At 41.5% G+C, this 18813-nt stretch overlaps 1 long non-coding RNA gene across 1 annotated transcript in view; it reads left to right on the plus strand.

The window, feature by feature from the left end:
* The window catches only part of LOC146821282 (uncharacterized), a 218525-nt gene that overhangs the window by 178655 nt on the left and 21057 nt on the right, over positions 1–18813 (plus strand). The window contains exon 2 of the long non-coding RNA XR_014962690.1: positions 11460–11723. This is a non-coding gene — a long non-coding RNA (uncharacterized LOC146821282). The remainder of the gene's footprint in view (positions 1–11459; positions 11724–18813) is intronic.

The following is an 18813-nucleotide window of genomic DNA, read 5'->3' on the forward strand; positions in this document are numbered from 1 at the left end:
GGGTCTACGTTTCTCATTAGCCCTACAACTTCTCCGGTGAAATCCCAAACATCTGCTTTTACAGACAGTTTCAATTCTCTAGGCAGTTCATCTGGATTAAATACTGCATATGTTCCAATAGTTTCACATTCTCTGTTAGCTATGGTCATTTTATACAATATATCCTCATCTGGTGTTTCAAAAGCTATTCCATCTGGAGTACAAAATATAGTGCAGTTTATCTTGCACAGCAGGTCCCTACCTAGCAAGTTCACAGGACTGGTCACACACCACAAATCGGTGCATTTCAGTAAATTTCCCTATACGAACCTTTACGGGTTCTGTAAGGTACGTTTTTAACTGTTGGTTAGATACACCAACTACTTGGATTGTTTCATCCGAAAGAGGAAGTTTCTTAACATCTGCTGATCTAACAGTAGATCGAGTAGCATCAGTGTCCACTAGGAATTTTTTTTTATCATCATTAATCTTTCCATCTACAAATGGTCCTGTCTGGTCTACTTCTAGAGTTGCGCCAAGTACGCACTCTTCTTCCTCCCTTCGGCACCGTCAATAATCCATTTCTGATTCAATCTCATCATGTTGCAGCCAATACTGCGAAACAGTGCGAGCGCGTAATGGTTTATTTACCTGTTCTTCATTGTAGAATCCCGATTCTTTACTATACTTCTGTGAGTTTCTGTTCTGTGGAAAAGGTGGTTTTGGCACCTGATTCTGGGAAGTAACCACCTGCTGCTGTTGCTGCAGTTGACCACCCACCTCTTTCCGCACCTGTGGATTCAACGATCGATTTTCAATATTAGTATTTGGAGGGTTCTTACACTCGGATTTCCAATGCCCTAACTCCCCGCAATTGTGACATGGGAATTTCTTTTTGGCTTCTTCTATATTACCTTTCCCTTTCCCTGTACCAAATCTTGGTCTTACTCCTGGATTGTTCGCTTGTTCTACCAACTGAGCTTCCTGTCGTTCGGCTACCGTCACCTGTGCCCACATTGCCTTTTCTTTCAGTTTTCGCTGTTTTGCCTCAATCTCATCACTGAAATATTTTGCATGTCTCAAAACTTCATCTATTTTCTTATTTTGCCAATCAACTGTATGCTGCTTTATCATATCACCAATTTCTGGTCGTAAACCATATACAAACCTGTATACGAAATGACTCAAATCTTTATCACTCAGGTTCTCATCTCCACTGAACTGTTTAAAAGCCTGAATTAGTCTCTCATAATATGCATGTACTGACTCCTTGCTTTCCTGTTGGGTTCTGTCAATTTTTACCCAATCAGTCTCTTTAGGGGGTACCTTATTTTTTAGAAATGCCATAAACTCCTCGTATTTCTTCATTACCTCTGGGTCGGGAGCTCCCGTCTTAGGGTCCCTGATACTCCTGAGTGGGCCAATTTATCATCAGCTTGCACTCTGTCCACAAATCTGCTGGTACTATTATATTGAATAGACTATTCAAATCTATCCATAATACCTTTGCCAATTTTACAAACCTGTCTACCTGCCGGTACCACTCGACGGGCTTTTCGCGTAGTCGAGGGAAATCATTTGTGAAAGACAAAATGTCCTGTCTTGTCCATGGAACATGGACATACCCTCCCCCTGGAATCTCTCTCATGGGGTATTCTGTTGTTACCTTTTCTTTCTCTCTAACGGGAAATGCTGAAACTGTCTTTTCTGTGATATTATCACGTCTTCTACACCACTTACTTCTCCATCTGTCAACATCTCCCCATTTTCTCAACAAACCAATTATGTCCTTAATTTGACCTATCCTTCCTGTGGTATTCATGTTCTCTATATCCTTCTCAGTGAAATCAACTTGATAGGATTTTTGCAGTGCTTTTACTGTGTCAAAATCTATTCCCATTTCATTTGCAATTTCCTCTAATCTCTCATGCAGATTTTTCGCTCTCCAGGTTGCACTCTTGCAGAGAAACAACAATTCCTCATCCTGGTAATTTTTCAATTTTTCAGTAGGGATAGTTCCTACTATTAATTCTTCCAATACCATTCGTAATTTGGCCACATCTATTGACTGGGATTCTTGATCCTTTTTCTGCAACTCTCTGAGCCATTCACATAATTCATCTACAGAAGGTCCTACTGGATTGTTTACATTATTTTGTTCTGGGGCTTTTTGTGGTTCTAATAATGTTTCCATTGTCAATCTGCTCTTTTCAGCGTAAATCTGATTTACAAATGGATTATTTGAAACATTCGGTTCGAACATTTTTATTGTCGGTCCCCACGGATTGTCAATTTGACTCCGTTCAGCATTCTCAACTGGATTTTGGCTTCTGTACGGCACTGTCAAACAATGTTCAGTATCTTTTTGTTTCTCAAAAATGGGCATTACTGGACCTATTGTTACTGGAACTGTTACAGCTTCTAGATTCTTGGTCAATTCTCTTATTTTCTCAGTTAATTCTAGGGTAGTTTTGGCCAGTTCTACTTTTAGTTTTAATTATTCGTAATGTTTCTCTCATTGGGGCACTTGGTGTCAATGCTTCTGGTTCTGGTCGATACGGTGGTGGGTTTTTGTAAAATACTTCATCAAGAACATCATCTTCTGATTCATTCACTTCATACCCACTCGAATCCATATTCCGCCTTTTCTCAGTGCATTTTCTCCCTTCATTCTCTCCTACCATTCTCACAGGATACATACCATCAGTCATACTTGCATTCCGCTACCTTTTCATCCTGTCTTCATGTGTCTCATGTCCGTATGATCTACCAAACATGTATCGATAACCCCTACCACTTCTCTGTTTTTCTTGTTCATGCATTTCGTCTTCCCATTCCGTCAATGCCTCAAACTGCATCGGTCTAGGTCTTGGTTCTAAGTTCATCATCTTGTCTTGGAGATTTCTCAAAACAGCCAAATTAAAGGAACCATGTTCTGGAAACACCAGGACTCCATCGTCCTTGGTGTATTTTACCCAATTATCTAACCAAATACAAGTATGATACCCATATTTTGCAATCATTGTAGATGCAGGTGTTTTCGGTGGAGGAAGTAACTGTCCTTCCCTAGTCTCAACTACTTTATCTTTCTTGAACCATCTTTTAATTTTCCCAAACCACGATTTCTTTTTTTCTGGTGGTTGGTAATACATTTTCTCGTTTTCCATATACCGTTTAGTCCTCTTGCAATGGTACCGCTATTTTGTCCACTCACAGCACGACTCTTACTAACGCACCAATCAGGATCGTCCACATCACTATCACAATCCCCCAATCTCAGCGCGACTCACACTAACGCTCCAATCAGGGAGCGTTCACGTTACACTGTATTCCTCCACTCCTAGTGCGGCTTTACACTAACGCACCAATCTGGAGCGTTTTACGCCTCCAATCTACTGTCCAATCCCAGCGCGGTCGTTCTGACGTCAGCAGCCGCTGCGGCAGCTCTGCTCTGCTCTGCTCTCGTCTACCCCTCCTTTACAAGACCGCTCCATGAACTCTTACTGTAAATTTTACGATTCGATTAGTAAAAACACTAAAACATCTCCATTGTCTGTTTCGCTAACCAAAGAACAGCAAAGGACCTTTCTCACAAGAATTCCGTCTGTCCCGAGAGCAGCGCTTACCTCTGCCCTACTACGGAATCGTTACTTCCGTTGATAAAGTAGCACATCCCTCTACTTCACCCTTCTTGCAAGCATTAGCTAATTGTTTCTCTGGTATTTTAGAAATAACCTAGAGTTTCACAATCAACCCGAATGCCTTTACATTCACACTCGTTCATACAAGAAAATGTAGTACATACGCACAGAATCCTGTCTTTCCCGAGAACAGCGAACAGTCTGTCCTACCACAGAATTATGACACCCGTTAACAAAGCAGCGCTTCCCTCCGCTTTGTCCTTCTAACAAGCTCAGAGAACACCTGCTACCTTTTCAGTGATAAGCGTTATCGGTATGCCAATTGGTTTCCTGGTACTTAAAGACAAAAATTTCACAGGTAACCTTCACTATCATACACACTCCTCTCACACAGAAAATGTCTCTATTGGCAACACACGATGATGTCACCGAATTGAACCCAGACAATGCGCCGTGCAACTTCACTTGTTACACGTTTCCCCTGTGTACCTACAGGGCTACAACAATCCCGTCTTTCCCGAGAGCAGCATCTACCTCTGCTCTACTACGGAACTGTTAAAACTTCCGACTTCCTACATTCCAGAAGCCGTGCAAACAACATATAACTCGACGCAACTCAACCTAGATTATTAGTACATAAACCAATACCAATCAATAATCAATAAGCTATTTACAAGCAATCGTCACTAAACCCAAAACAATAGCTAACCATAATTCTGCTACCAGAAAAACTGCTCCAGCGCTGAATACCAAAATTCCCTCGCTACGTCACAGACCACAGATCTTCTTCGACAACCACATTCATTCACTCACTCACTGGTGGGGCCCATAACACCAATCATTCATTCTACTTTCAGATCAATGGTCCTCGAGAGAGAGGGGGGAAAATCCTTTCTCTAATTCATGCGCTGGAAATGGGAGGAAGATTGCACCAATCACCTGATGAGTAATAACAAGTTTACCTATTCCTCCCTACCTCACCAGGGTCTCAATACATTATAACCTAGCAATTCCTCCCATACTATTGGCCATGGATCAGCCAGTTGCTGGGAATAGCAACACTTAACTCTTCTAAACAATATACATCGAAATACTTCAAATAATAACCCAACGCAGTTCTTTAAATGAAATAATATGTTTATCTAATTAAAGCATAAGGAAAATCATATAGAATTCAATATTTTGGTTCGCATATTTACCTAATCTGGCTAAATGGCGTCCTCTATGTCAATTCAGATATTTCGTCTCTATGCCCATAAATCAAAGAACCAGTTCGTAAGTTAATTGGGCATCTGATCAGTCCATCAGAGTTTCTGGTAAGCAGCTGTCCAGCAGTGTCACCCTCCTCTCCGTCAGCATAACGTCTGGCAATCTGGTAAAGTAAAGGAGTGCGAGGATAAAGTCCTACCCTCTGTAGTCTACTTTTATAGTAAAATTTTGACAACAAATGTTTCAATACATGTTTTAAAACAAATTCGATTGGTTGAACCAGGATCCTTCTTCCTGATTCCCATACATTAAATGTTGCATTAGATGTAGTTCTCAATTTAATAAAAATGGTAACAGTTTCTAGTCCATTCAGGGCATGTGGATTCCCATGCAGGTTTGTGTCCTTAGTGTCATCAATTATAACAGTTCATAGTTTAAGGAAATTCTTTGTTTGAGGCTTGGCACTCCTCCCGGTGCGTCCTTCACAAGTACAGTCTGCCCGGGGTCAGGACGAGGTTATTGTTGCTCATCTTTTAGCGCAGGCGCACTTCACTCAGTGACTTCTGTATCTCGTCAGAATAGGGATGGCAGACATTTTGTGGCCACTCCAGAAAGGTCAACTTAAGCAAAGAGACACAAAACGTAATTAATACTTTGAAATGACTATTAAAATGTTATTCCCTCACTAAACCCTCTATGTGTGTGCATTTATCTAGCAAAGCAACATGCATTGCTGTTTATACTCACAATTTAAAGCACGATTCACAAATCACATCACAAAAGCAACATTTAACATGCAAATTCTAAATATCCGGCATTAGTATGCGTACGAAATTAGTTTACGTTTCAATCAGGCCATGCAAATGCGATTCCCACGTATATTTTCTAATTAGTAATGTTGATTAATTAAACACACAGCAAACCATTAATACTATTAATATTGCTCAGTTATTCATTTTAATTCTAAATGATAAAATGGAGGAGGTATACAATTCTTAGGGAAAACCTCGCTCCAGCACCCATTGATTCTGATGCATTAGCAAATTTACAAGGTTTCATAAACCTAGGAATACGTCAGATTCTAATGTCTCCCCAAGGTGTTAAAGAGAGCACAAAGAGGAGAAATGCCATTATTTCTCCTTGTTTTTTCCTCTTTCTATGTGTGTGGCATTCTGCAGCATACATAGAAGGAGGAAAATGCCATCAATGATGGTGGCAGGGTGCCTGCATTGGCGCTAGGCAGCCTATTGTGTGCCAGTGCAAAGGAAAGCACAGTGATGCGTTGGATTGTTGTAAATACGACGCATTCCTGCACTTTCCTAATGACATAGCTCGGTGTAGCAAGATGGTTTGCAGTGCCGCCCTCCATCAATATCTTGTAAATATGCCCCCAAGTTTGCAAACATTATTTGACCAGAAAGATGGAACCGTTTATAAGTTTACAGAATAATAATTAGTAGCTATGGTTCAGCTGCTCCAGCCTGAGACCATCACAGCCTGCTTCCTGTTGTCCTGCCCCACCTCATCTTCCTCCCTGTTGCTAAGTAAAATTTGACAGCACTGACCCTTTTGTATTCATTGCGCAGGCTGTGGCTTATTATGCCCCTTCTGAAGGTCCGCGCCCTGGGCGTTGGCCCAGCTCACCCATGCTAAAAGCCAGCCTTGTAGGCAGGAAATGGTGCTTGGGCAAGAGAAAATTGTCTCCAGAGTCTCGTTGTACAGTCAGAGAAACATTGAGACATGGTTATTTCTTTCTTGAAGGCCGGCGACTCAAGTAGCAGAGAATTTGAGCTGTGCAGGAGCCGTTGTCCACCAACAACATCAGCCTTTCTGTGGGTTGCAGTGTGGTGGACTTTGTGGGTGATACAGGCTATCTTGAACTGAGTTCTTGCTCCATGGGAAGCCACTGGGGGGTGAAAAGCACTGGAGCTATCATGCATTTGAACTTTTGACACTTAGAGACTAGGCTGCTGCATTATAAACAGCTCTGAGAGTGGCTGGGTAGGCTCTGGGCAATACTGTAAGGAATTAGTTAAAATTATTGAGTCTAGAGGGAACAAGGGTTTGAACTAGGGGTGCCCGAAATTTGCTTAATTTGCTTTCATTTTCATTTTGTGACATTTCTACAAAATTGTGCGAAATTACATATAATTATGCAAAATGCATATCTACCATTCAGAGCTTTATTTTAGTGTGAAATGCATCCTGGTGTCAATTTTTGACATAAGAACGCATTTTGCGCAAAAAAATTGTGAAAATAAAAAAAAATCAACAGAAACAACAGCCATTTGCATACTGTTGGTTCCAAGCCTTCTTAGACATTTGTTTTACCGCAAATAGCACATTCAAAATGGCACTATTGCATCATTTTATGTAACAAGCCTACACGAAATCCTGAGGTTACACTAACGTAATTTAAATTTCACCCAGGCCTAGCGTGACACAGGGACAGCAGATCCTGCTCAGAAATTAACTGTAAGGCAACCCCAAAGCGATCTGAGTTGGTAGTGAGTACTCATGGTCATTGCATTCATTTGTGACTTGTGCTTAAATCTGTTAGCAAGGAGAGCCCCTACAATTATCAACAATAGTGGGGTGTCAGCGTTGGGAAGTGGAATGAGTTAATTCAAGATTAGATATCTATGGTGAAATTCGCAGAATTTTTTGAATGGTGTTGTTTCAGTTCATAGGTGAACAACCATCTTTAAAGAGGTTTGGAAAACCATTTTATGAATGAGTAAAACAATTATGAGTTTAAATGTTGAGGGGCAGATTTACAAGAAGCTGACGCATCTGTAGAGATGCGTTAGTTTCCCTGCACCAGCCTGCGATACCCTTGCGTCACCAGGGATGTGCCGTATTTACAATACAGCGCACCATGGCGCAAGGGTTGACAGACGAGTCAGAAATTCTGACGCATCTGTTGGCCCAAAAGTCAGGCATTGCTGGAGTCGTGTCGCAAGCACGACGCAACTCCAACAATGCATGTTGAGGCCTACACTTATTGTTCAGCATCACTCCTTATGCCTGCTTCAAGCAGGCGTAATGTTTTGACGCAGTGGCATCCTAGAGGTGATGCAGTGAAAACTTGTAGCTATCACTGAGTCACTTTTACAAGGCTCAGTGGAGAAACCCAGATAGTTCTACGGAGTCGGGAGGTGGTGGAGCCATGTATAAAGCAGTGTAATAGTCTTGGAATGGCATGTTGATCCCCAGTTGTGTCACCACCAAACCCTGCCTGGTTGTGTTGATTGATAAGATATGCGCCGGAGATGGTTCTGCATGAATTAACCAGGCCTGGAGTGTGCCGGACCTGTCAGCCTCTGTGTGTGTTCTTTTAGTGTAGGCTCTCTGGTCTATCAGTCGTAGGTGTTCTAGCAGCTCAGCATGTGTTATTCTGGCTTCCTGCAATATACTGCAAATCATCGTTCTTGATTGCCTGCCCTTCCAGGGGGCCTAATTCACCCTCTAAGAGTCTGTGTTCTCTAAGGACCTCATGCCTAGCACCCACCACAGCTCCAATCAAGGCGCCATGCACTACCACCTTAAAAGCTCCCCATTCCACCAACGGTGATGAAGCTTTACCAGCATTGTCAGAGAAATGTGTATCAATGGTCAAAGCCAAAGTTTCCCTAAACACAATGTCTTCAAACAGATTTGGCTACAGGGCAGGCACCCGGTTGGTATACGTGAAGGAACCCGTCCCCATGAGAGTGTAATTTCCAGTAGGTTGTGATCTGATTCCGTCTTACCCAGATATGTTGCATGTGTAATGCAAAGATACAATTATTGAGGACAGAGGAATCTGTCAAGGTGAAAATCAAGGGCATGTGGGTAAGAGTAAAAGGAGTACTCTCACAATCCCATGTTATGGTTACACCATACATCTGACAGACCCCACCAGTCCACTCATTGTTGCAACTCCTTAGCCTGGCGCACCAAACCTGTACCAGGTAGGGACGGGTGAGAACGATCCAATACAGTTTCTAAACCTGCATTAAAGTCCTCTCAACACCCAAGGGTATTGAGACCAATTCACCAATGCGGCTGACAGGTGAGCAAGGAAGGAGTCCTGCTAGGTATTAGGCACATATAGACATTCTAGCACTAATGGTTCTCCGTCCAATGTACCCCTGAATAAGACATAACTACTTTGTGCAGCACCTCTTGAAAAAGAGTAGTATGAGGTATGGATAGTTGGCCTCTCCAACGTTTATGCAACTTCTGAGCTTCAGTAGACACAAGGTGGTTTTCTTGTAAGAATACGATCTGTTCGTGGTGACTGTGTAACTTGGCTAATATTCTAAGTCTTTAGTGCACTAATCCCATACCTCTAGCATTCCAAGTGATAGAGCACGAATTTTTGAAAATAAAATGAAATCCACTTTAATGCATGCATTTTAATAATATGTGCAAAACTACTAATAAAACACGAGAGTGTATAACGTGAAATGTGCACAAGGCAATATAGTTTGATTTTTCTTAGCTCAAATAATGAGAATAATTTTTACTGAAATGTTATTCTGTCTTCCTAACTGCAGAAAATAAATGACAAAATAAAAAGCTTTATTCTTCATGAAAGTATTATAGGCTTTTAGAAATTAATCTCTGTTTTGCTAAAATAATGTAGGCCTCAAAATGATTAGAGGATGTACTTTCCATGCTCCTGTCCTTCAGATGTTACCAATGCTTCCTTAGAGTGCAGATATTTAGCCTGTTTCTAAAAGTCTTTTAGAAATACTTTCCTATCCAGGTGAGGGTTGTAGATTACATGAATGAAACCATTTCAATGTTAAAATACATTTGTAGCCAGGTTCTTTTCCTCTTCCTCTCTTGGAAGTTATACAATATTCAGACAAAGATCGTTTTAAAAAATAGTAGTAAAGGCACTGTCAGTAGATTGTCATACCATCATGAATAACCAATAGAGAGGCTTGCTGAAGAAAGAGAATGCAACATTTTAATGGACGAAAGAAAGTAGCGTACTATAAAGATTTCTTTGAGAAAGTGTTCCTCAGCGCGTTCACAAGATTGGTGAACTGTCCTGCATTCGTGGTATGCTGCATGCCGTGCTGATTCCTGATTCTCTGGCTGGCAATACCTGCTGATCCTAAGAGACTTTGTACATCATTGGCTGATGGTGCTGCTCTTGCTATACCATAACGGCCATGGGGTTAGCTTTTCAGACTAATTGCACACTGTGCATTAGTATTTCATTTCGTAAGTGAACTGTTGTTCCGCTGATTTATTTTCTCTCTCTCTCTTTCTCTCCTCTATACCTGATGTTCTGATGTTTCATGAATGAAATGAAATTAATATTGTGAATCTATTCTGCATTTTATTAACCAAGTAATGAGATTCTAATTTGTATTTGTTCGTGACCATTTATTTTATGAAATAATAAGAAATGAAAGTAACAATATATACTGATAGCCAGTATGGCTTCGGGGTGGTTCATGACTTTGGGCAGTTGTGGTCTCAACGTGGATATTTAACCTCTTTAGGTTCACCAATATGAAACAGAGAGTGTGTAAAGGGTTTACTGATGGCACTACAATTGTCGGCACATATTGCGGTGGTGAAATGTTCAGAACATGGTTGTGAATATGTCACAATAGATATGCTGATGAGATTGCATGATTTTATGCTTTGAATACATATTCGATTAATTGATCAAATTGGCCAAACAGAATGCAGTTTGAGGTTCTCATCTGTTGAAACTTGAGATGAGGTGAGAGAACTACATGAAGAAGCATGTGATTCAGAAAAAACTGGGTGAATCAAATCAGGATGTACACGCAGATCAGATGATGAAGTGTGGATCTACACAGTCAGGAGACAAGTAATGCCAGATAGTCTGTTATCACAGATGGCAAGGGTCTACCATGGTCCAACACACATAGGTAGAGATGCAATGATCAGGTTGTTTTGTCAAGAATGGTTTAACCCAAAATTCAGGGTTATTGCAGAAAGTCTCTGTCAAAAATATGATGTTTGCCAACAAGAGAACGCAGGAAGAACGTCAGTGGTTAGTAAGGGACAAAGTGGCAAGGCTGCAGGTCCATTTACAAGGATGCAAATTGATTTTATCGAAATGCCTCCTTGTCAGGGACTAAAATATGTTCTTGTGGTTGTTTGTCTGTTTTCTCGTTGGGTGGCGGCATATCCAACAATACGCAATGACAGTTTAACTGTTGCTAAATTGCTTCCTAGAGAGATAATACCAAGATTCGGTTTCCCAGTCTCTTTGGAATCTGAGAGGGGAATACATTTTAATAATGAAATAATTTGGATAATTTGTGCAGCATTGCAAATTAAACAAAAGTTGCACTGTGCCTACCGACCTGAGGCTTCAGGTAAGGTTGAGCAGATGAACGGCACAATAAAATCTAGATTAGCTAAGGTTTGTGCATCCACAACACTGAAATGGCCTGATGCACTGCCATTGGTGTTGAGGAGCTTGAGAAGTATCCCTGACAAAGGAACAGGACTGTACCCACATGAAATTGTGATGGGTAGGGCTATGAGACATCCGACAGTCCCAGCAAATCAACTTATGAACATTACTGATGATTTGGTACTGGATTATTGCAAAGGATTAGCTGATGCGCACGTTCTGTGTCTCACCAGGTTGCAGAAGTTGCAACAACAACACAGCAAGAACAAGGACATGATCTGTGACCTGGGGACTAGGTGCTTGTGAAAAAGCATGTGAGGAAGTGTTGCCTAGAACCAAGACGGCATGGTCTCTATCAAGTAATACTGGTGACAACGACTGCTGTTTGTGTGGAGATTTGCCAAATTGGATACACGCAAGGCATACAAGAGTCCCAAGTCCACTTGAGAGTGAAGAACTTGCAGAAGAAGAATGGCAAGAACAAAAAAAGTTCCAAGGTGAGTTGAAAATCAAGTAGAGTGGGCAAAAGTTACTGGGACTGAAGAAAATGATGCTGTGGTTGTTACTGTTGAAAATGAAGTTATTCCTATAAGCATCAATAAAGACAAGCATTGGCATAGCCAATAGGTCTCGCTTTTGGGACCTTATAAGTGTTCAGCCATGCAACAGTTGCATAACTAAATACTTAGAGGTCCCAAAAGCGAGACCTATTGGCTATGCTAATGCTTGTTGCTTGCTTGCGTGAGGAAGAGAAGTAAGAGGGGAACTTAGCATCTCACTAAATTCTTCCGTGCAGTAAGGAAGGGGGAGGAGCGGGTGAGAGAGGGGGAGGAAAGACGGCCATGCGAGTAAAGGAATGCTAGAAACCAGCGTAATTTATTTAAAAAGATTTACGATTAGAGTCTGTAAATAAAAGAAAAATAGTAACTAAATAAAGGTACTATGGTACCATGTAAAGTGATTGAACAGCTCTTTTTGCTTGCGCTTGCGTGAGGAAGAGAAGTAAGAGGGGAACTTAGCATCTCACGAAATTCTTCCGTGCAGTAAAGAAGGGGGAGGAGCGGGTGAGAGAGGGGGAGGAAAGCCAGCCATGCGAGGAAAGGAATGCTAGAAACCAGCGTAATTTATTTAAAAATATTTACAATTAGAGTCTGTAAATAAAAGAAAAATAGTAACTAAATAAAGGTACTATGGTACCATGTAAAGTGATTGAACAGCGCTTTTTGCTTGCTTGCGTGAGGAAGAAAAGTAAGAGGCGAACTTAGCATCTCACGAAACTCTTCCGTGTAGTAAGGGAGGAATGGACGAAAGAAAGTAGCGTACTATAAAGATTTCTTTGAGAAAGTGTTCCTCAGGGCGTTCACAAGATTGGTGAACTGTCCTACATTCGTGGTATGCTGCATGCCGTGCTGATTCCTGATTCTCTGGCTGGCAATACCTGCTGATCCTAAGAGACGTTCTAGAGACTTTGCAAATCATCGGCTGATGGTGCTGCTCTTGCTATGCCCTAACGGCCGTGGGTTTCACTTTTCAGACCAATTGTACGTTGTAGATTAGTATTTCATTTCGTAAGTGAACTGTTGTTCCATAGATTTTTGTTTCTTTCTCTCTCTCCTCTATACCTGATGTTCTGATGTTTCATGAATGAACTGAAATGATTATTGTGAATCTACTCTGGATTTTATGAACCAAGTAATGACATTCTAATTCATATTTGTTGTTGACCATTCATTTTATGAAATAATAAGAGAAACTAATGAGAAAAGAATAGTGTTTCTCCTTATTACTGAGTCACCGAGCTATTTGAATATGCTTATAATGACCAATGTTTAGCGTATTTCTTCATTGTAGGTCCTCGTGGAGAAACAGCATTTCATCTTTCATTATTTAGTCCCTTTTAGCTCTACCAAAGATTCATAAGAGGACCTTTGATATTGCTAATTGAGTAATAATGATTTATGGGCCCGTCATTAGAGTTACCCTTCCGAATATTATATAATGGTTGGTGTGGATAAGTGAGCAGACAAAAATCCCCCAACGGTTCCACTGCTTCACAAGTGATAATCTTATAATCTTTAGCAACCGTCAACATGATTGAGCTCAGAAGTTCGTAGTAAATATAGTTCCCCACATATCACTATCCCCATCTTCCACAAATACATCAGATGACCATATCAAACGAGAAAAACATTTCCACAATACTAGGTCCAGCGATTCTCTATCGTTCGACCAAACCTTAGAACAAACAAGAAGAATGTGAGCTAAGAAAAACCATGTGCATTCGCCATCGGGGTGTATATTGTCTTCTCCAGAAGGAGGTCTAGGTGTATGTAGAGTGTATATGAAGTGATCAGGGGCCAGGGCCCCAGTAGAAGAAGTATCAAGAGGCTGGGCTGTAGCTATTTCAACGGAAAAAACACACATTGCATATAGATTCACAGAAGAGCAGGTGAATGCAAATATAGGTCCTGTGTGGGGTAAACCCTGGCAGGCGATACCGTTGCTTCAGATACAGCCGGAGTTCGTTTTATATATATAAACCCGACCCATGAGATCTACTCGAGTGGACATGTGTATACTGAGAGTACTCACTGTAGGCACACCAAAAAGTCCTTCATTAATTGTTTGATAAGTGATCATTGGAAACAGTGCCATGCTGCCATGTGGCCATTTGATTCTTAGTCTGATGCACTGTCCTGTGATGTGCTGGAGCTTACGGGCAGGCAAGTGGTCCTCAGAGTGGACGAAGACCGGATCCCCTGTTGCGGGGAGGGGGTTCCCCCTGTGCCGGGCATTGGTTCCACGCCATAGTTGTCGAGGTGCACATTGTGACTTTGGAGGAGTAGGACCCCCCAGCCGCATCTTGCATATTCTGGAAAATGTTGTTCCAACCATTCCCAAGCCCTCTCTGGATTAAAAAAAAAATTAGTATGTTGTTTGTAGATTACTTTAAGTTTGGCTGGGAATAAAAGAGCATACGTGAGGCCAGCAGTACATAGGTGTCATTTTATTTCCTGGCCTGGAAGGATGCACATTGGCATTGCACAGCAACTGTGTAATCCAGGAACAGGGAGATCCTCAAATAGTTGATAAGAATGTGTGCTTTTAAACATCCCGGTCTTTAAACATGAGGATTGTGGCCACTATAGGTTGTGGAACAGCGCCGGGGATCGGTCTCCTAATGGGGACCTGGTGTGCCTTCTTGATGGTGAACAGTTCAGAGAGACCAGTGGGAGCTATCTCTCTCTGGAGCCAGTCCTCAATGTATTGTGTTGCACGAGGGCCTTCTGTTCCTTTAGGAATCCCCATGATCTGTACATTGTGTCTGTGGACCCTCCCTTAAGCATCCTCCATTTGTTCCTGGAGATGTTCCACCTTTCGACACAGTTGCGTAATCTTTGCAATGTGGTCCCCATGTCTCGGGGGCAGAGTGGCTAGTGTTAGTTCATTAGTTGTGACTCTATCTGCCAGCTTACGGTGGTTATTTTTCAGCAGGCTACTATTGGTAGTGATTACGCCCAGCCCCTGTTCAATAGTGGCTCTTGGAGTCTCGAATTTCCTGAAGGATAACATCTAATTTGTCTATGGAGCTGCTGTTAATTGTTGCAATCACTCGGGGATTGGGTCGGCGAGCATTCAATGGGCGTGGAACGGGATTGCACGTGGGCCACAGGACTACAGTTTTTGTTTTTTGTACGCCCCATTAATGCTTCTCAGGTGTCAACCATCTCAGCCTGAGGAATGGTCAGACTCGATCCGCTGCTACTGCATGTAAGGTCCTATTGGTATATAATTTATGGTCTCAGGTTACAGCCTTTTGGGGTCCCTGTGCTGCCTACAGTTACTCCTGTATGAGTACAGATGTTGGTAAGGAGCGAAGACGTAGGTGAGATCCAGAGGAGCGGCGGCTTAGGTTGTGTAGGAGGAGGGAGACCAGTATTTAGTACACGGAATAGTGAACTCCACCCCCCTTGCTGCTAGTCTAAGAGAGGAGATGGTGTGGCTGGGCCGGGAAGGTTTAGCAGCCAATTACTCGGGTGCTCTTGCTGGTCCCATATGCTTAGTGCTGTCCTAAAAGGGTCTGATCTCAAAGCAGCACACCCCATACATATCCCAGCCCAGGGTACGCAATCACTAGTCTTGTCAGTGATCCAGCTGCATCATTTCACACCATTGGATCGTGCATGCCTCCTGCTTATCAAATGGAGTTCTCTTGGGGCTCCAATTGCGTTCCCTGTTAAATATTATGGGCTGGATGCAGGCTCACTGCACATCTGTAAGGGTAGCCGGCGTCTTCCGGACGCTGTGCTGCGGCCACAGACTGTCCTGCCCATAGGCCAATCGAACATAGTCATTCCGGGGGCCCCACGAGGGTCATCTTGGGCTGTTGGCCATGCTCCCCTTTGTTGCACCTCTTAATTGCAATTTGTAATGCTCTGCAATTCTCTTTAAAAGTCGAAAAGTCATTTCTGACTGATAAAGGGGTTTAGTAACTAATAAAAATTAATTTTGCTGCCACAAACCTATGATTTGTGAATCACAGATAATCTAACTTAAAAAGGGCTTTGAACATCAGTCTCATAATTCAAGAAGAGAGTCCACATAGAGGTCACATTTTGGGAGGGAACTAAAGTATACAGAAGAGAATTGGACAGTAGCAAAGTTCATAAGAGCACAGTATAAGTAATACACAAATGGTTTTGATTCACCAAGATGTAATAGCACACTAAATAGAAATGTAGTTTAGGGAGAAAGATTGTGCAATGGAATATAAAATTATAGGTTAGATGCCAGGCAGCAGTAGTGGAGGGGCTGAGTGAGGCCATATGGTTTGAGGATAAATAAGTCAAGTGGCATGAATTCGATATTGCATATGACCAGACAGGAAGTCACAAGAATAGGATCCCGAAACTTGTGCACCTGACAAAGAGTTTATATGTTATGAGCTTTGTGCCGTTAGGCTCTTTACTGATGCAAGTAAATGACTCCAAACATGTTATTTTAATATTTCTTCTTGGGGGCACTGTGATTTGAAACTGTTTTCTCTCCCACAGACTTTGAGGATGGATTTTCTGGCCCAGGTCCAGTCAGGGAAGTCTCTATGCCTCCCTACATCATCTTCTGATGGTAACTTCTCCTTCCTTCGTGGTCCTTTTAACCTCTTAATGTGTGGTGGCCAGTCATATTATCAAGGTTATTACTAGGGAGCTTAAGGATGCCTTTCAGTGGTTCCTTCTCTATTTGGAACTGTGACGGCCTGGAAAGCACATAGCACCAGCATTTCAGTCCTAGCGAGTCCGACCCCTTACTTCTTCTGGTATGTCATGTCCTACTAATTTAATGATGTCATTGCCACATGACTGCCGTTTTACAACTCTTTTTAGTTGGGCCTTTGCCACTTCTGGGTGAACCATAGGGACCTATTACTTTGTTGCCTCTTGACTTTCTTGAGTTACATATCACTGTCTCTGTGTTATGGCATCAACACCCATTCCTGGACCCCATTGATCCACTACTGGTGTCAGAGGATTTCCTAAGTACACACCACCACTGCTTCTGAATACACTCCATGAACTTACTGCGTAAGTGCCTATGGGCTTACCTATGGTGTGTCAAGGCTGCCTCCAGTGGACCCCAAGCAATTTGGAACCTTTTCACAGACTGCACTTTATAGTACATTTAGTAGCACTACACTAGACACGTAGTACAAAATGCTTTTTATGAATCTAAGGGCCTCATTTATGAGGTTTTAGAGTAGGGCAGCACCGCGAGGAAGCTTACTGCCTTGCCCTACATCAAAACAGAAGGTCAGGAATGCACCGTATCTATGGGCACCATGGTGAAAGGGTGCCTGCATTGCGGGGCTGATTGATTTTGTGCTAGAAAGGACACATCCCTGCACACAATCAATCAATTCAGGCAATTTCCTCTTTCTATATGTGCTGCAGTATGCAGAAAACATAAAAGAAGGAAAATTTCTCCTCGTTACACCTCCCTAATGCCACCCCTGGGTTAGCGTTAGATTCTGACGCATTCCGAGGTTTATGATTTCTTGTAAATCTGGGAATGCTTCAGACTCCATGGGTGTTACGTGGAAATACCCACAGCAACACCCATGGAACGCCCTTTTCACACAATGTTCTGCGTGAAAGGGGCACATATTTATGAGGTCATGAAATTCCACGTAAAGTGGCTTTACATGGCCTTGTAAATATGCCGGGGCACATTGTGATACCGGAACATCAAAAAAGTGACGTTCCGGTGCTGACAGGCCTCATAAATGAGGCCTAAGTTGAAGACCTCGTCCTCCACCTCTCTTTTCTTTTCAGTACGGAGGTCTTCATCAGGGACAGTGGGAGGAACCCGGGGAGTGGCTGGAAAATGTAGTAAACCTACTAAATGGGAGTCGATTAAGATAAATGCGCACCAGCTGATCACACTGTCCACCTCTTAATCTTCAATGCCGACCATGCTCCCTCCCCCTTCCTTCCAGCCCCCACCATTCCTCTCCTGCCGCTTCCTCACGGATTTCGCAACACTTTCGTTGTACCACCTTCAAAGCCTCATTTTTGATTGTTTCAAGTTCCTTTGTTTCTTCTTGTTTTTACACTATCTCTTTTTTGTCAGTATCGTTTCCCTCAATGGCATTCGTCAATAATGCTCTGACCTCCAGGTTTACGATGTACAATTATACAAATATAATGTTCCTTTGCCACCTTGATTATTGTATTTGCTGCTTTTCTTAATGTTGTACACGCACAAGTGGCTCACATGTTTGTAATGCAACATTACTTGTCGAATTGCTGATTTACAATGCAGTTCATAAGGAAACAGGATGTATGTACAGACTGTACTACATTGTACCTATTATACTGCACTAATTGTATCCGTTTAGAAAGTAATTGTTAATAAAAATGAGAAAGAAAAAAAACGTTAATGCACAACAGCTCAGCCTTGGAGTATGTCTTGCACCACACCTGGGCACTCACAGCTACTGCAGCACACACCCATAGAAAACAAAGGATGCAGGTACTTAAAATAACACCTCATAGGAAACAAAGATAAATACAAATGTATCAGTTCAATATTAAATAATGTATATATTTTTAAAATGTTAAAAGTCATATTCATTTTTAAATAATTGTTTTAAAATTCAAATAATTAATAGGTGTTTGTTTCCAAAAATTTAAATACAATTTTTATCATTCTAATAGCAATAAAACTAATTAAAATCAAGTAAAAAATAAGTGTATATACAAATTACTAAATAATGATTGCCTAAAAAAAAAATAGTGAGACTAGAATTTTAAAAATATTTTAAATAATAATCATCATAAAACTCAAAACAATATTAAAAGTACTATATTGTAATTTAAATATTCCTTAAAAATTTAAATTGATGGGTTACTGTGCTATAGCATGTTACTTTATTAGTTCTATGTTGATATTGATTATTTTATATATATATATATAATATATATATATATATATATATATATATATATATATATATCAACAAACAAAGTACCTAGCTTGGAGAGCCACCACCCGTCGTCACCTAGCTAGGTCCTCACGGCAATCCTGCAT

Source organism: Triturus cristatus, chromosome 6, assembly GCF_964204655.1.
Source record: "Triturus cristatus chromosome 6, aTriCri1.1, whole genome shotgun sequence".
NCBI classification, from domain to species: domain Eukaryota; kingdom Metazoa; phylum Chordata; class Amphibia; order Caudata; family Salamandridae; genus Triturus; species Triturus cristatus.